Below are 18,103 nucleotides of genomic sequence, written 5' to 3'. Positions count from 1 at the left end.
GCAACTTTTGTACAGGTTTGAGAAGAGGTTCCAGACAGCGCTGTGGTTTTAATGAGAATGCCTTTAAACAAACAACTCCTTTTTTTTACATTTTCAGATGTTATGACTATATCATTACGTTTCATAACAGCTACTTCTTAAGTCTCTGCACTTTCCATAAATCTCAGCACAGTGACAGATTTTATTAAATGCAGAAAAGTACTGAAAAAGAAAAATGTGTTCATCAGCTTACAGTAGTTCACTTCTGCTGGGAACAGAATAAAATATTTCTGCAAGTCTTTAAGGGTTTTGCTTTTTTAACAACCAAAAAAACTACAATAAATCATCAGAAGCCCAGTGCACCCAATACTCAGAACCCCGAACATGTAGGCATGCAAACGTGGTTAAAACAACACTCTGAATTTCGAACTGAGCATCACATTTAGGAAAGAAAGGCGATCTAAGTTACTTTGAATGTGTCATGGTTGTTGGTGACAGACAGGCTGGTCTGATTATTTCAGAAACTGCTGGAATTTTCCTGCACGACTATCTCTGGGGTTTAGAGAATAACCTGAAAAGGAGAAAGTTCTCTGAGTGAAAATCCCCTGTTTACACTGGAGGTCAAAGGCCAGACTGCTTTGCGCTGGCAACAGTAACTCAAATAACCATTTATTCAAACTATATTGAGCCTCGAAGCAATGACATTAAAGCATGGATCTACTGTGTATCAACAGCTCTGTCTGCTGGTGCTGTGAGGGATGTTTTCTTGGAACAGTTGAACATACTTTAAACACCATAGTCAGCCCATCTTCTGACAGCTGTTTCTAAAAGGATAACATAGCATGTCACAATGATCAGCAGTGTTGGGAAGGTTACTTTTAAAATGTATTCCACTACAGATTACAGAATACATGCCCCAAAATGTATTTTGTAACGTATTCCGTTACGTTACTCAATGAGAGTAACGTATTCTGAATACTTTGGATTACTTAATATATTATCATGCTTTTTACAATTACATGAATGTCCTATTGCTGTGTGATTTATTAGTATTACTGAAGGTTACTCGCCATACCAGTACCAACTAGATTTTAAATCTTAATATAAATGAGTAACAGTAGGGTGGACATTAGGTAAGGCTGCACTTTTTGCAGCGATCTCGTAGAAAACTATTCCGCGCGTATATAAAACAGGTCTGCGGCTCCGAACCGTAGTATAGGGACCTCTGGCTAATACGTCGGGTTTGTGTCGGGCTCGTAGCCGAAAACTAGCTTTATTTTGTTGTCTGAGTCAACTTTGCTAGCGAGAGACAGAGAGAGGAGTTGAAAGGCTGCTCCAACAGAACTCATTGTTTCGGAGGAAAACACAAACACAGCGTACAGTCGAGTCTTAATAGTTTACTTACAACTGGGCTCGTCAGGCACTCTTTTTGGCTGCAGTGGTTATTATTATATTTACATGCTTCCAGCTCCCGTTTCTGCTCGGTGACAGCTCGTACTTTTCCTTTTTCTCCCTCCCTCGTTCACAGACACATAACGGGTATGGCAGTCCATTCTCCCTGCACCACGGACTTACACTGCCCATGAGGCTACATTCTTTAGGGCTATGCCTGTAACACTCTGCCTATTGCCTTCATATTAAATCATTTAAAAAAATATTTCTTCACATTATGAGACGCGAGATTGAGACACAGGCATTTGAGCCTCTTAATGCGTCTTTTGTTTGGGTTTCCACCAGCGTGGAATTACCAAAAATAGAGAGGGCATAGCCTAACATATGAAACAGGAAAAGACCACCATGTAATCCCTTTATTTCAACAATGTAACTGTATTCTAAATACCACCCTTTTAAACGGTAACTGTAACGGGATACAGGTACTAATATTTTGTATTTTAAATATGTAACGGCGGTACATGTATTCCGTTACTCCCCAACACTGATGATCAGATGGTTTCAAGCTAGGGCTTTGAACATCAAAATGAGTCGACTGTGCTCAAATCGCCTCCACAGTCACAGATCTCTATCCAGCAGAGCACATTCAGAACGTGGCGTGATGGTTTAATTGCATCTTGGATGCGCCTTCTTACTGCCAAGGTGTACCTAAAAGTGTCCAGAGAATATAATGTCGACTACAAATGAATAATCAGGAACATGTTACAGTAGAATCAAAATAAACACTGTGTGATTCCTTTAAACCAAAAGTCAATGAGAATTCAATCCTGTACATTAGGTCTCCCAGTGCTTCTATAGTCTTACAATTAAGACTGCTAATTAATTCCAGGCTGCAGTCCAAAAGGCATAGTTTCCAGAAAAGAACATGTAATATGGGCTGGAAAAGCTAGAAGTAAAACCCTCTGGTATGTGCTTGGAATAGAAGTCACATTATGTTATCACTTTCATGTCTGTGGATGTGTGTTCAAGTGGCACTGAGTAATTAGCCGATTCTGAGAAACAGCTCCCGATTACTATCCGAGCTTCTGGCTGCGCTGCTATTGACGCCTGCGATACAAAGAACATTCCTAAGAGTTCTCTTCTTCTCTCTGTCTAGACGGCTGCAATAACCCAAAGGCAATCACCTAGAAAAGAGTGTGTCAGAGTGTGTTAACGGTGGTGCTTACTTAAATGGCAAGGGTGTGAAAGTGTGTACATACCTTGTAAAAACTCTGGGAACAAAAGGGAGGATTGTCACTGGAGTATGTTTATGCAGTTCTGTCTGTTTCTTGAGTTTGTCTGGGTCTATATTTAGGAAAAGTTTCCATGAAATATCATCTTTAAAATGTAGAGGTGTGACACGTCTGCATGCTTTGTACTGCTGATGAATGATTCCATCTAGAAGAGAGCACGTTCTTTAAATTTATACCCAAACTAAACAATTTAAACTACATTCACGTGTCCAAACATCAATCTTTCTGCAACAAATTGGCCAGTACTCATGAATATTGCGTGAAAGCGGCTTATACATTCTAGAAACCATTTGCGAGCGTAGCTGTGGATGAGATGACCTCAGAAATGACATAAATATAAAATCCATCTAAGTAAATTGCACAAATGAGACCTAACAGCCTGACGTCATAACAGCTCGTGGGAATAAGAGGGGCAAAATTAAACAAAGAGGAGATGGGAGAAATTCTTTTACACATGAGTGATTTTGTGGCAACACAATAGGGACAAAATATTACATCGCAAAGTTAATTTGGGCAATGCGTGTTTGGTTTGGACTGCCCCACCTCCTGCTGGACCCTGGGGACCAGGGTTATGTTGTCCAGATGAGGAATAATAGCCCACACCTGGTCCCTGGCAGAGACCCTTAAACAAAACTCCTGTATGGCCTCAAACTCTGACTCAGCTGAACATCCTCTGAGACCTTCTCATTCCCAACGCACAATTAACCTAACTAACCTGAGCCGTACAGCAGCTAGTGCTGTTTTTAAAATTTATCAAGATCACACCGATTTATCGTTTAGCAGCTTCACACTTTGATCTGTTTAGAAATATGAAGCTCTCAAAAGTTGCTGCTGTGAGAACAACAACTTTCATTTTAGTCAAAATTCATGGATTGTAAATCTGACAGCCGTCAGCTGTTGATGTTTACTCTCAGAGGATCAGTCACATGACTCTAAATGCACTGTTTGCACACAACTGTGTCTGCTGCACATTAGCTGAAAACTAGCATGGATTGATCATGTGTGTGGAAAATGTTTAGCTTATCTGATATTAGGACAAATAATATTATATTCTACCTGTCTTGCATTTTAGAGTAATATGTCAGATGTCTTTGTTCATCATTTTCTAGGTTTATCTTTTTGAATCTTGTTTTTTTTAGTTGTTTTAAGTCTCTTTGGTCATTTTACTTCTCTTCGTGCCTGTTTTGTGCTTTATGTTGGTCATTTACATCTTTTTGTGTCTCATTTGCCTATTATACATCTCCTTGTGGATGTTTTGCATTTCACTGTGATCATTTTGCATCTTGTTTTGGTCATTTTATATCTTTTGTGGTTGTTTTTGTGCATTATTTTGGTCATTTTAGATGTTATTGAGGCTGGTTTTTTTGGTTAGTTTTGGTTAGTTTGCATCTTTTTCTTGTCGTTTTGTTTGTTTTGGTCAATCTTACATTTATTTGTGGTCTTTTTTGCATCTCGTTTTTGTAATTTGATGCATCTTTGTGCACCTTTTGTTTCTCCTTTTGATCCTTTTACATCTTTTGTGTCTCATTTTAGTGATTTTATATAATTGAAACATTATATCGTCAAACCAAACCACTGTGGAGTATCATGATACATTAAAAAAATGATAATTCGCTAAATATTGAGTATTGACTAAAGCTTTAGTGGGTTATTATGATTTTAACTGTGTATATACACCCTGCTTCCATAAATACTAATTAGGAGACCTCGCTATTTGTAACATTATGGCTGCCACAATGAACAACAACATTCAATCATGAGGTAATGAAGCCAACAAAAAGCAGTCTGGTTCCAACTGTAAATACGTTTCATTCTACCGAGTGTTAGAAGTAAATAACAGATTTAAAGTTCATCATTGCAAAGTGCAAGAGTGCAGAGCAGTGTGAGGCATAAGGGGTGGAGTCCAAAGGGGTCCGGTAGATGACCAGCACCAGGTTACATGAGTAGAATTCATTTTTTAAAACTTCCATTAAGTTTTTGATCTGAGTACAGTAATGGCAAATTTCCTTGGCCTTGGGGAGAGGAAGTCATGGCATACAATCAAAAGCTGCAGATTAAAAAATGGCACAGAGCCTGGAGGCTCTTTATGTTAAATTTGGTCTTGCAGGATCTTATCATGAGTCTGGAGCAAAAATATGTTTTCCTTAAATACCAAGTGATCAAGTAAAATAAATATTAAAACTTGATTGGCATTCGATCAAAGCCCTCGAAATCTTGAAACGCTTCTTTATCTATGATTCACTCTGATTAAGCGTTTCAGGTAGATTTGCTGACAGCAGTGCAGACAGAGGTCCCTCCTATTTTTGTTTTTCTTTCTGTGGTGAATGGCTGCGGGGAATGTTTCTACAGGTCCAATAGTAATTTTGCTCCCAGAATCATACAGCACAGGGTGTTCTCAGTGTCCCTCTGCAGTAATGTTTGTATGTGTTTGTGTTTGTTCATGTCCAAATTCCACTGGGTCAGTGAACTATAGCTGTATGAGTGCAAAACTGCACCATTCCTCTGAAGTCTCTGAAGTTTAAAGACCATTTCCCCACAAAATGCTATTTTCCCTCCACCCTTTCTCCCCATTTTTACACATCCTCTTCCTTTTGAAATCACTCTGTCTCTGTGCAGGCTCTCCAACTTAAACAAGTCAGCACAGATAGTTTGGCTCTTTCCCTGAAACCGAAGCGTAGGCACACTGGTTGGACAGAGAGAACAAACAGCTAACATGCCTTGTGGCTTCTTGATGGCATGCTTTTCAGCACTCAGGTTTTGGGGCGATATTGGGAGAGGGCATTCCTGGTAATTAATAAGGCAAGCACAGGTTTCCATTTGGAGAAATTGAATGGGCCTTGAAAACAGAGCGTGCACAGCAGGATGGTGTTACAAAGTCCTGTCTTGTTTTACAGTTTCATAACTGTGGCAATAATTAGAGAATGGGTGTAACAGAGAATTAATAGGTTGACATCTAATATTGTGTACTTATTAAATCAGGAAAGGAAATTGCGTAATCATTGTTAAGAGCTTATCAAGAGCACTGAAGAACATATTTATTTATTAAAATGTTCTTCTTTATTGAAAATGACAAAAGTGTTATAGGAGTGTACTTAGTGATTACAGATGTGTCCTTTATCCAGTAAACATATACAGTTTACAGGTGAGCTTTGCACAGAATTATGGACCTAAATCTTATTCTATTTGTTGAGCTCTCTTTTATTGAAAAAGAGTCTGAAGAAATTGTTATTGTATCCATAGTCAACATAAAAGCTGCATGTGTCTATTACTGACCTTAGACTGCTTTGGTGTCTAACCAGATACTTTGGATGGCTTTACCTTGGCCTCCAGTAACACTGAGGAATCTTGGAGTCATTTCTAACCATCATATGTCCTTCAACATGCTTATTTAACAAATGAGGACTGTTTTCTTGCATTTGTGCGATATCTCTAAGATTAGAAATACCCTGTCTCAGAGTGATGCTGAAAAACTAGTTTATGCATTTATATCTTCAAGGCTGGACTACTGCTTTTCAGGAAGTCCTAAAAACTCCCTGAAAAGCCTTCAATTTATCCAAAATGCTGCAGCAAGAGTCCTGACAGGGGCTAGAAAAAGACAGCATATTTCTCCCTGTTAAATTTAACCTCTGTGTTTATACACCTCTCTGCATTTAATCATTAGTTATTATCAATCTCAGTCTCTCTTCCACAGCATGTCCTTGTTCTGTCTTCCTCCCTTCATCCCCAACCAGTTACAGCAGATGGCCGCCCCTCCCTGAGCCCGGTTCGTCCAGATGTTGCTTTCTGTTAAAAGCGAGTTTTTCCTTCCTACTGTCGCCAAGTGTTTGCTTGTAGAGGGTCATCTGATTAGTGTTTTCTTTCTAATATTGATTTTTTTTATCACTTTGTTATCCTATAGACAAATTCTCATTATAACATAAAAATTAACATGCCATGGATAATCCACATTTACAGAACAGACTTGATCCATTATTCAGTACGACTGAATGACTGAGCCCTCAAGCAGGAAAGTGTTTACAGTGCTCAAATCAGAAAGCCGTTTTCTTATACACTTCTGTGGGACAGGAAGTCTTTTTGCAGCCATAGCTATCTCCATCTGGTGGCCATCACATAGAGTTCAGGTTTAAAGCATTTCTGCACTAGCTTCTTTTTGTCTGACCTGCAAACTATGTCCATGTTTTATACTGTCTATGGCTGTATCACATTCCCCAGTCAGGCACATCCAGAGCAGCCTGATGAGCTACTGGGTCCTACCTAGGTCCTTAGCTCTGTCATTGTTCCGAGTGGATGCATGCACGAAAGAATAAGTGTTGCTAAGTGTTGTTCTTGTAGTTCCCTTTATGTTGAGTAATGTAATTGCAGAAAATCTGCATACAATGTTAATAGTTACAGTTGTGTGAGGTCTACATGTGCTACAACATTAAGGTAGAAAGCTAGACTGCATGTTGAAACCATGAGATATCTCTGCAAAGGTCATTCTTTTTTTGTTGTAAATTGTACCTTTCTAATAACCCCACAGATTCAGTACCTATGACCACACAATTCATTTCAAACTACATTGTTTGCCTTGGTTTTGCAATTATTCATTGGATATGGTAAATGCAATGTTTATTAACAGGATGATCAATGTCATCGTGTTTTATTTTGCTGTGTAGATAATTTCCACTTATTCCTATGAGCCTACATTGTGGTTTCTGCAATCCATGCTGAAACCTGCTCTTTGCAGTTCATTACAATGGTCTTCATATGGTGGTCACTGTTGCCTGAGTGAGCATATGTCAGTGTGTGACTTAAAATAGTAAACATTCAGGAGGGAAAAAAGCCACAGATTTCTGTGCCACCCCAAAATGAATACTGTTCTTACCAATATAAAAATTGTTTGGTTCCATAACTGCTCCCACAAGGCAGCTGTTTATGTTACATAACTGCACACTTCACTAGTTTGTCATCATTATTGTAGCCATTATTGCTTTTCCTTGCTGGCAGTTTAACTATTATATAATATTTATATATTGCAGTTTGGCATTTTCAAATTGCATAAAAGTATTACAATACAGGTCCAGCTTTACTGTAGTAAATTTGATTTCCTATGTGCCAGTACATGCTTGACATGAATTCTACTGGGACTTCTCTGGTATTCAATGGAGCAGTTTATGTATTTTTATTTTACTTGTATTCTTTTCAGTTGATCTAAGAGTTGTTTATACTTCCCATTCACATGCAGTCCTCTTTTTTAAAAACATAGTCCCAATTATATTTTCTCACTTTAAATATCTTACCATTGAACAATGGACAAAGTCCTCGTAAGGCAGGTGCCGTGGTAGAGGTGTGATCCATATGGTTTTCATCCAAGAGACTAGGGTAGACAACAAAACTACTCGGTTAGGTTCAGGGACACAAAGTGCTGAAACAGACTCACAACATTAGCCATGCCAGGTCCCACCACAGTACTTCAGACAGGGCGAGGTCCGGATTTTTACTGGGCCGTCTTTCTTTTTCAGTCATTCTCGTTTAGATTTTCTGTTTTGCTTGGGACCATTGTTCTGTTCCATGACCGAATTTTGCCTACGCTTTAGCTGTCAGAAAGATGGCCTCACATTTGAGTTTTGTGTACAGATGAGTTCATGGTCAATTCAATGACTGCAAGGTGTCCAGATCCTGTAGCTACAAAGTCCAAATCATCATCCCTCCACCACCGTGCTTGACAGTTGATATGAGGTGTGTGTGTTTGGGTTTGTGTATCAGGGCCAATGTCACTGCTTTGGTCTTGTCTGTCCACAGGACATTGTTCACAAAGTCTTGTTGTTTGTTCAGTTGCAACTTTGCAAACCTGTGCTGAACTGCAATCCTTCCAAGCAACTCCTAATTATTTAGTCTATTTCAAATTGTGTTGTCATGAACTTTCACATTTAAAATTTAGGATTACATAGAGTCCTGAGAAAACTTCCTTTTTCCAAATACTGTATGTGTTTTATTGGAATCAGTAGCAAAAGCAGCAACATAAATGTCAAACATTTAATTCAAAATAAGCACATACTTATGCAGTTTATTCTATGGGAATAATGGCGAGGCCAGAGTAGGAAGATTATTGTGCGTTAGTAAGGATGGACTTAAGCTATGCAGGTCCTGGAATACAAAATAAGGATCTGGCTTTTTGGATTGGACTCCGAGATCCCATATTCATGTTTCATTGGGTCAAAGCTGTTTTGTATTGTTCAGATGTTGTGGCTGATCTGCATAAACCTCATATATACACAGCTTTGTTGTCCTAACCCTGAATATGCCAAACAGTTTAAACATGTCATACATTCCATATACCATAGTAGTCATGACCACAAACTGCCTGCAACCAACGGAAAGAGAATTTTCGGTGCCGTTGCACGCAGAGTACAATGGACCATTTAGGTCACTGGCTCTTTTGTAACAAACCAGTCTATTGCATGAGCATCCAGAAGGATAATGATATTCTATCCTTAACTCCAGTCTGTGTGTATTCACAGAAAGTGTGGCAACACAGTTTAAAGGATGTTATTATTTCATCAAAATAAATGAAAAAAATCTCAGCAGATTGTTTTTAATGGTTTTTTTTGTTTGTTTGTTTTTTGTAAATTACCTTTCAGAAATGCAAACTGCACATATGTGACTTCAGGTCTGTCGCTGTGTCTGAATGCTGTTATGAAGAAAAGTCATAATGTAGTTTTCACTGGAATGGTCTCTGTGGCTGCAGTGGTTTGGCACTTTCAAGGGAAGTAATACTTGGTGTAGGGGAATCTATCAAACCAACTAAATGTGACACATTGAGATCAGTGTGAGTTATCGCTTCTTCATCTGTGGGACTTTTCCTTCTCTGCTGCTTTGCTGAGTCAGCTTCTTTATCATCTCCAGACCAGTAAAACCAGTGACCCAGCAAGAATCGCGTGTACAGTACACTGGAAATCAAATGCAGACACAACCACATACCGAACGCAGCAGTTTGGTGTTAGTGTTTTTGATAAAGAGCCAAGTGTTTGTCTGACAAATGAAGAAAAAATAGTGCAAGCAATATGATAATCAAAAACCAAGGACTGGGCATTTGATATGCAGGGAGGATGCCCTTGATACCAACTACTCAGATACTGATGTCCGGTCAAAACATCTCAAAGCACTGGCTATCCTTTTAGGATCGCTTTTTAAAAGTCATCCAATACTACTCCTGATAAACATCTTTGTGCCTGTGCAAAGCTCCTGTTTATACACCGTGCGCAAGCTAACATCAGCTAAAACTGTTAAGACATGCACAGGACTGTCTTGCACCATTACGTTGCTGTATGTAATGCAGATCATGTACTATCTTGTGCAACAGCTGGGAGACTAATGTGGTTTTTTTATTTATTTAATGACATAATATCCAGCATGATTTTTTTTTTCTTCTTCCGTTTTTTGGCATGAGAAGCATAAGTTGATGACATCAAATGTTATTTATGAAAACCAAGTCTTCAATAGTGATAAATTCCTCTGTCTGATAGCTGTGTGGTCTTTCGTCTAACAGACAGTTAGGAGGGGTAAACGCCAAAAAAAAATGTGTGTCATGCTAATGTTAATCTGATTAATGAATTAACTAATTCATATGTATTGTTCTAGCATAAACAAAGTGAAAAAGGGCCACTTTAGCTTGAGTGAAGTGTACTGAACACACAATAGATGTAAGATGTAATATGCAGTTTAAGAGATGGATGGCCAATAAATGCTAAAATAGTTCATACAAAGGTTCCCGTGAGTCTGTTTCCTGTGGGTATGACACTTTAATGAACTCATCGGGCTGATTTGTACTTTTGAAGAACAAAAGGTTTGGTGGAAATTTTAACATAAAACCTCCCTGCTCTGTGCTTAACACTAATGCTAGATATGAATCATAAAGCTGTGCTGTGTTGATAACCAGAAGCAACAACCTCTTCACTCTCTCTCGCTCACACACAGACCATCTGTGTGATGTGCAGCCGTGGAGCTGGAACAGGCCGGACTGTCAGCAGGGTGTGTGATGGCTTACACACCTAGCCAAGTCATCCGTCGTTCCCCCCAGAGAAGGTTAAAGGGAGTGCTCTTTTGTCTGTAAGTCTGTTGGATGCACTTGCAGCACACCCAGCCCTCAAACACAGCAGAACAGCTGGAGGAGACCACAGTTCCTGCAGGGAAGAGGAGAACTGCACTTCAACTTTGAACTTTCTAGCTGGCTTCTGTGGAGCTGCTACCTCTCTTCTAAGTCAGGGAGGTAATCCTAAATTTCAGCATCAGCATATCTTACCGCTACCCATATGCTTCGTCTTTGCTTTCCTCTGAATGAATGTTGAATCATTTAGCATGATATGGTGAAAGGGTGGGAATACAGTGAGGGCTGTTCCTTTTCAGGGATTCCGGACATGCCAGTAAGCAGTGGGGTGATATCTGACATTGGAAAAATCTTGTGTAATTTGTCAAAGCTGACACCGCAAAGAGGCCTTACCTGAAACACAGAAACCATTAAGCCCTTGGCAAAACAGAGGAACTCCCACTTAGATCAAATTCTTTCCTAAAACCAGTATTGTTTTAAATCATCTTGGAAATCTTGGGTGGGAAGAGAGAGTGAGTAAGAAGGGAAGCGATCCTCACTTTTCATCCCGCACCCTCCTGCCCCACCTCTCACGTGAAAGGCAAACAAACTGTCCGGAGTTGCGGTAGCGCTGTTAGGTAACCATAGGAATAGCTCCGTAATCAAACCTGCCTGTATATCTTTAATCACCACTTTATATACAGTTGCAGGAAAAACACTGTAAACCATTTGGAATTTTCTATACAGGTAATACGTTTTCAACCACATCCTTTTTCCTCTGTACGCCAACACAGTGGATGAAGCAATCAGGATTAGATTGAAGTGATGACTAATTCAAGGGGTAAATATTGCACTAACTAACCATTTTTATACACAGCTCAGAGACCATGTTGGACAATTAACTGACAAGTAAATTGAGATGATTGATATCTTTAATGGCCATTACAGTCACCTGCTCTAAAGCCAACAGAGCATTTTTTCAGTTTTAGATGAAGAAGCACCAAATACAGTCCTAGAAGATCATCTCAAGGGAAGAAATACAGCATTTGTTGATGTCCATGGCTTCAGCAAAATTAAGAAAAACATTGTTTATAAAGTATAAACAACATATATAGTTAGGTTCATAAATATATTTATGAACCTAAGTGTTTTTGTGCCTGTTGAATAAGAAAAAATACTGTGTTAAAAAAGTAGTTTCTTAAATGCTGATGTAGATGGAGCGAGGCTAGATGTTTCCCCTACTTATAGTTTTATGGTTAGCTCTGCTAACTCGTGGCTGCAGATTCATATTCTCAGATATGACAGTGGTGCCAATCTAATAGTCTAATTGTTAAAAAAAATGGTAAAAGTACATTTAAAAGGGAAAATTATTCCTTTAAACTGTGTAAAGACCAACTGAAATTGGAGAAGAATCTAGCTGTGAGGTGGTGATAGGGTGGTAATGTTCTTAGCACACACATGAGAGCGGTATCCATTTCCAAAAGTGCTGAACTACTCAGAAACAGATGTTACTGTGGCAGTTAACCCTCTGCTTCCTGGGATTGTGGCCTACAGAATGCAGTTTATATTTGTACCAATATGGTAAGCTTTTACTGTTAAGTATAGGTCAAAATAAACCATTGACGTGCTTAGTTGGTAACTAAGTGCCAGTCTGTTTGAGTTTACTTTGATACTGTTGCTTAGTAGCAACCACACTTCATTGGTTCCCAGGCCTATTACAACATTTGCATGGACAGTGGAGAGCATATTCTCACAGACAGAAAGCAAGCATGTGTGTAAATGATGTTCCTCTGGAGAAAGTCTTTCAAACATGCGCCAATATCAATTTCCATCAAAGGTCCACGGGGGATAGTATCCCACCATCTCCAAGAGGTGAGTCAAGTGTATTTTGGAGGCAAACCCACAAAGACGCAAATGTTTAATCCACAATTGCAGACATTACACAGTTCTCATGTCAAGTTTACCGAAAGGTTTTCAAGGTCCCGTCGCCCAGAGAGCAAAGCAAAGTGCAGGTTTTGTTATTTCAAGATCCGCACTGCACAATTAAACGTTTTTAAATTGGTAACATTGCATCAATTTGACTACTATTCTGGCAATGCATGTTTTCTTTTTTGTTAGTCCAAGATGGACTCGTTCTTTTCCAGACAACCTAAATAATCAAAAATCATATTTTAGTAAAAGAAATGACTGCTTAATATTTTTTATCGCGTTATTTATCTTTTCTAACACTGCAGTTCTTTCCCTGACTTCTTCTTCCTTTAGCCTTCATGCATACAAATTTATCCTTTAGGTCATTTGTTGTAAATCTGCGTGTGCTAGTCTTCAATCACATGACCTTGAATAAAATATTGTTTTTCCTTTTTCATCTTTACTGGGATCTTGTTCTAATCATCCTGAGACATCTGCGTACATGCTTGCTCATGCTCCCTTTATGCCTCTATGTCCATAAAATATTTAGAGAACTCAGCTCAACCTTTGACCCAGAAAACTAAACACTGAGCAGAGCAGAGCTGTTCTGAGGTTGAATGGCACAGCTGGACATTTGATAACAGCCCTAGGAGCTCTGTGGAAGCCTGTGAGTGGGCGGTGGCTCTGTTTCCTCTTCTTCCTCTGCTCATCTACATCCTCTCCCACCATGAGGTCAGAAGCATGTCAGGAAGCCGTGACTGTGTTACATATCACGAGTATTGGAAACGGCACATCAACTCTGTCTTCATTAGCAAATTTATTTTGAATGCCACACCTAGACGTTGCTATGCTAGCTTGCCAGCTCCTCGATCTAATATGGTTATCAGTGAGCTTCAGAAGTGCTGGTAGGTGGATTAGCCGATAGGATTGTACCTTCGTGACTATATAAATATACCATAGGACGCAGAGAGAGGTAGGATACCATCTTCACAAAGTTTTGCATACATCATAATTTTAAAAATCAATTTTAATGGCCAAAAGATAGAGCACATTAACAACGGTATAAGGTTTAGCAGATGCCTTGGCCCTCTCTTTGAATCACAGTGCATTAGCTGACCATCTAATGCACTGTGAAGCATAACTATCAAAAACTGGTGTTCTTGTAATTGTAAGCAGATCATTTAAACCTGAAACTTTTTTCTTTGCACACTTATGCTGCACTTGCTTGAGGTAAAATGGTGAGTGGAGACCACAGAAGGAATAAAATTAAATTGTAGCCGTGTACTTGAAGTGAAATGATTGCTTCAAAGATGGGGACTGGGTCAAAGACCTCTCAGTCAGTGGTCAAAGCAACTTTGGTGCATTAAGAGGAAAACACTAATGAGACGTGTCCATCTGCAGTCACGTGGGGTCAAGTTAGCAAGTCCATACAGTACAATATATTTGTTATAACATGGTGAATAACTGTGACAAATAGGGGAAAACTTCATATCTGCTGCAGTCTTCATACACAGAAATTCATATTAACAAGATGCATTCAACGATTTAAAAACAGAAACTCATCCACAAATGGTGATGTAGTTGTTGAAGGACATCAATTTAATGGCAAACCAAAGCATTTAGTACATAACCAGAAAACAGCCACTTGAGTCGAGCGCCTTGATGCAATGAGACACACCACAGACAAGTAGCACTCAAAGTCACAGACTGACTCCAGCTGACTGGAACGTGTTGGCATCTGTCTGTGTTTATAAATTCGATGGTGATTATATGCAAACCTTTACAAATCTGTGTGAGAGTGAATAAAGTCAGTCTGACTTGGTGTTTTGCCTTCTGGGCAAACAGGTGGTCACCACAGCTACTTCCAATCAGTCGCCAAGTGTGAAAAAATTTGAGGCAATCACAAGTTTTACTAGTCACTAAAAGGTTACTGTTTTGTTTTGTTTCTTATTTGCTGTATTAGGTAGGTTTTAAGCAGAGAAGTCTTATTAACCAACAGCAGGAAGAGTCTCAACTCCATTAGCCCAGAGTTCTCTCGTCAAATAGACGGTCCGACCATGTTGGTGGCAGCTCCCCCACTCTGAACTGTGCTGTAACCAGAATTCTACAATTTTAAGATTTCATCATCTGATGTGCCCATAAAGGATATTAGATAACAGAAAGTGCAGCCAACTCAGTCCTGGTTAGCTGCTTACAAATAAAACTGACAGAACAATTACAGATTGTATTCTCCTCATTGCTTTACGCACTTGTGAAACCAAACCAATATGTCCTTTGAGGGGGTAGAAAGGCAGCATTTTTCTGATGAGTTCAACTCCCCTATCACTGTCGTGACCTATTTTAATACGTATGCTAACCAGTGGTGATTCAGGGTGCTTTTAAAAGCCTCTGGATGCCAATAATGATTTTCAGCACCACTTATCATAACAGAATGGCACAAGAGAGCGTTTAACCACACTAAATTTAAAGTGGTAAGCACATCTCCCGGCAAGCAAACAAAATATTCCTTTTTATACTTTTTTTTTCTTCATACAACCCTGTGTACAGACTAACACAATGTTCCCAAGATGAATAAATCAGAAATTAAGTACTTTGACTGCATAACCCTCACTCTAGTACTTGGGAAATGGATTGTGGTTTGGGGCATTAGGACTGTTATATATTTCATTCAGACTGACTTGAACTGGAACACTAAAAGATGAAGCCCTAAACCGTTTGGATACTCACTGCTGATGATGTCACTGTTTTGAACTGTGTAATGTTTGCTTTGGAGAAATCATAAGGATCCAGATGTGTATTTTGCAAAGCACCACATACAGCATCTTTCTTTATTTTAAAGCGTGTTATTGGGCTATATTTAGATTACTTGGTTGCTATAGCTTTCAAAGCAATCCAGCTAACACATGGTTGACTCTGCTGGTCCCGAGTGCAAGTACAAACTGAGAAAGAAGTCGTTCAGCTGGATTAAGTGTCTACATTCAGGCCACATGGAGAAAACCTGACCAGCAGGACACAGACCTAATGATAGGACATGTTTTTCTGTAGTAGCTGAATTCTCACTTAAGATCATCATCATATCACACAGATATATGATATTTACATGGATGTCAGAGCAATAATTTGACGTTATGTAAATACAGTTATTCATTTTCTGAAGCAGTCGTCATATGAGAATAAAATATACCACTCACAAACCAGTGCCCCCATCATGGGGAAGGTGACAGGAGAATTAACCTTGCATGTTTTTGACTGTGGAAGAAACCGGAGCCCCTGAGGCTCCACTATGTGTAAGATAACACAGTACTGCATCTTAGTTTGCACTGTTAAATATTAAATAATTACACTGTGAAAATAAAAGTGTGATACATGGTAAATATATTTTGTTGTGTGGGATAATAGTGAACAGATTCCAGGCGATATGAATGATGAGTGATTTGACTGAATATCTGTTACATTTGACAGAAATCGGATGAGTTAAAGCATAAGATCTTTGGCCGCACTATGTTTCTAAATCATTTGCTGCAGACCATATTATTACGTTTTTGCTATCCTCATCATGAACCTTTGTGGCAATAAACTTGATTGACTAAAGTGATGCAAGCCAAGGCCGTTTATTACAATCTTAACTGAGAAGGATTAAACGTGAGCAGTGTAGGTTACTTCAAATATGTGGACCGAGTCCAGGGGCATTGAATTACAAAAACCCTTCTCACCTTGTCTGGTAACTCGAAACCCAAACTTTATGTTGAGAAATGTGGAGCTGGCACAAACAGATAATGTTCCCCATCAGAGTTACCACAAACCACATGCTGCCTGCTCTCAGGAACACATGCTCACTTCTTTAACTTTTGGCCAACATGAACATTTTATCCCACCTCACCCGCTGAATAAGATGAGCAATTACACAAGCCTCCCTTAATGTGGGAGCAGAGTAATTTACATCCATGACAAGGATGAGGAGATGGAGGCCTAATCTCAGCTCAAGAGGCTTAGTCATTCAACCCTTATTGCCCTTACTTTCTGCCAGCTGCTATAATAAAACAATCTATTCATATTGTGTTTCACCACAGTCAATTATGTCTTAGCATCTCTCTTAACCATGAGTAATCGTAGCTCTAAATTAGTGTTGTTCATCTAGTGGGAGGCCTTCGGAGTTAAGAGGTTAACTCTAGGTCAAACTTGCGGCCCTGAATGAATTTCTACCCCATTAATTTTACTGTGGGTCCTGTACTCCTTCTCACCTATCCTGGCCTTTCTTGGTAAAACGATCCTATCTTCTCATGCTGTGTGTCTTGAGCATATGCTCTAACTATATAAATCTTAAAAGGGCAGAGCTCCAGTTAGTTTCAGTGTTTTGTTTGCCAGCATGTTTGCGCACGAATGTTTTTTATCAAACACGCAATAGTTCAGGCAGCCCGTGAAGTTGAGCTCAGTCGCATTGCCGCAGATCTGAGTGCATGATCACATCAGCTGATGCTTCGGGTTCATATTTAAATTGACAAATCTCGTATAGAATATTTCACTTAAGCTTCTTTATCTCGTCCCCAGTTGCTGCACTTCTGAAAACTGCTTTGCAACCCACTTCCGCCCCAGAAGAATATGTGCAGTAATTACTATTAGTATTCACTAGAGTAAAAAAAACACTCTTGAGTCAACAGCTAAACTAAGGATCCTATAAACGCAGTTTATCTGATATCACATGTTCTTCTTCTCAGATTTCAATATTGGCACGTTGGCTTAAATTTGCTAGCAAGGAAAATTAAAAGGGATTATTACTGGTTGGTAGTCAGTCATTGTGTTAAAGATCTCAAAAGCCCAGACAAACTGATTGCTAAAATGAAAAAATTAACCATTCAGCGTGCCCAGTTTGATTTTTTAACATCAGTGGACTAACCAATACACCCATGCTAGCACTGCTGTGTGGCTATAGTAGCATACATAGCGTTAGCCCAGGATATCTTGTTAGGTTAGACAGTTGTTGGACATGGGAATGGACATTTCCATGCTGGTGGTTCTGTATAGAGTACTTCATTGATGATATTATGCAGGTTTACAGTCGCTAGGGATTTCTGAGAATCTCTGCCTGTTCCATGTACAATTCTGAGCTCTCTGCAACAAAAAAGGAAGGAGGCACCACCTTGTGCCACTTTGCAATGCTTCTACTGCAAACTGCCACAAAGTGGGTGGTTTTTAGACTGGCTGAACACCAACTTCCAGTTTTATTTGGATATTTTTTCTTTTAATTGCACTTTGCAAAAACATATTTACCAAGTTCACTTCTGAAACATGAGCTGAACCTAGATGAGAGCCCTGAGACGGCGTTAGAGTCCCAACACAAATCATTTTAATCAGTGACTCGCTCCTTTTTTTTTTATCAGCAAATGAGCTTAAAACAAAAATCAAGTTCCACCTTCTATTGACACAAAAGGAGAATATTTGCTACCACTTATTTACTACCATATTCATT

The sequence above is a fragment of the Aulonocara sp. 'chitande type north' Nkhata Bay genome, linkage group LG16 (assembly GCF_057382095.1).
Source record: "Aulonocara sp. 'chitande type north' Nkhata Bay isolate Kocher_YH1m ecotype deep benthic linkage group LG16, A_spYH_male_GT1.1, whole genome shotgun sequence".
In the NCBI taxonomy this organism is placed as follows: Eukaryota; Metazoa; Chordata; class Actinopteri; order Cichliformes; family Cichlidae; genus Aulonocara; species Aulonocara sp. 'chitande type north' Nkhata Bay.
Note: the sequence above shows the minus strand (reverse complement) of the source record.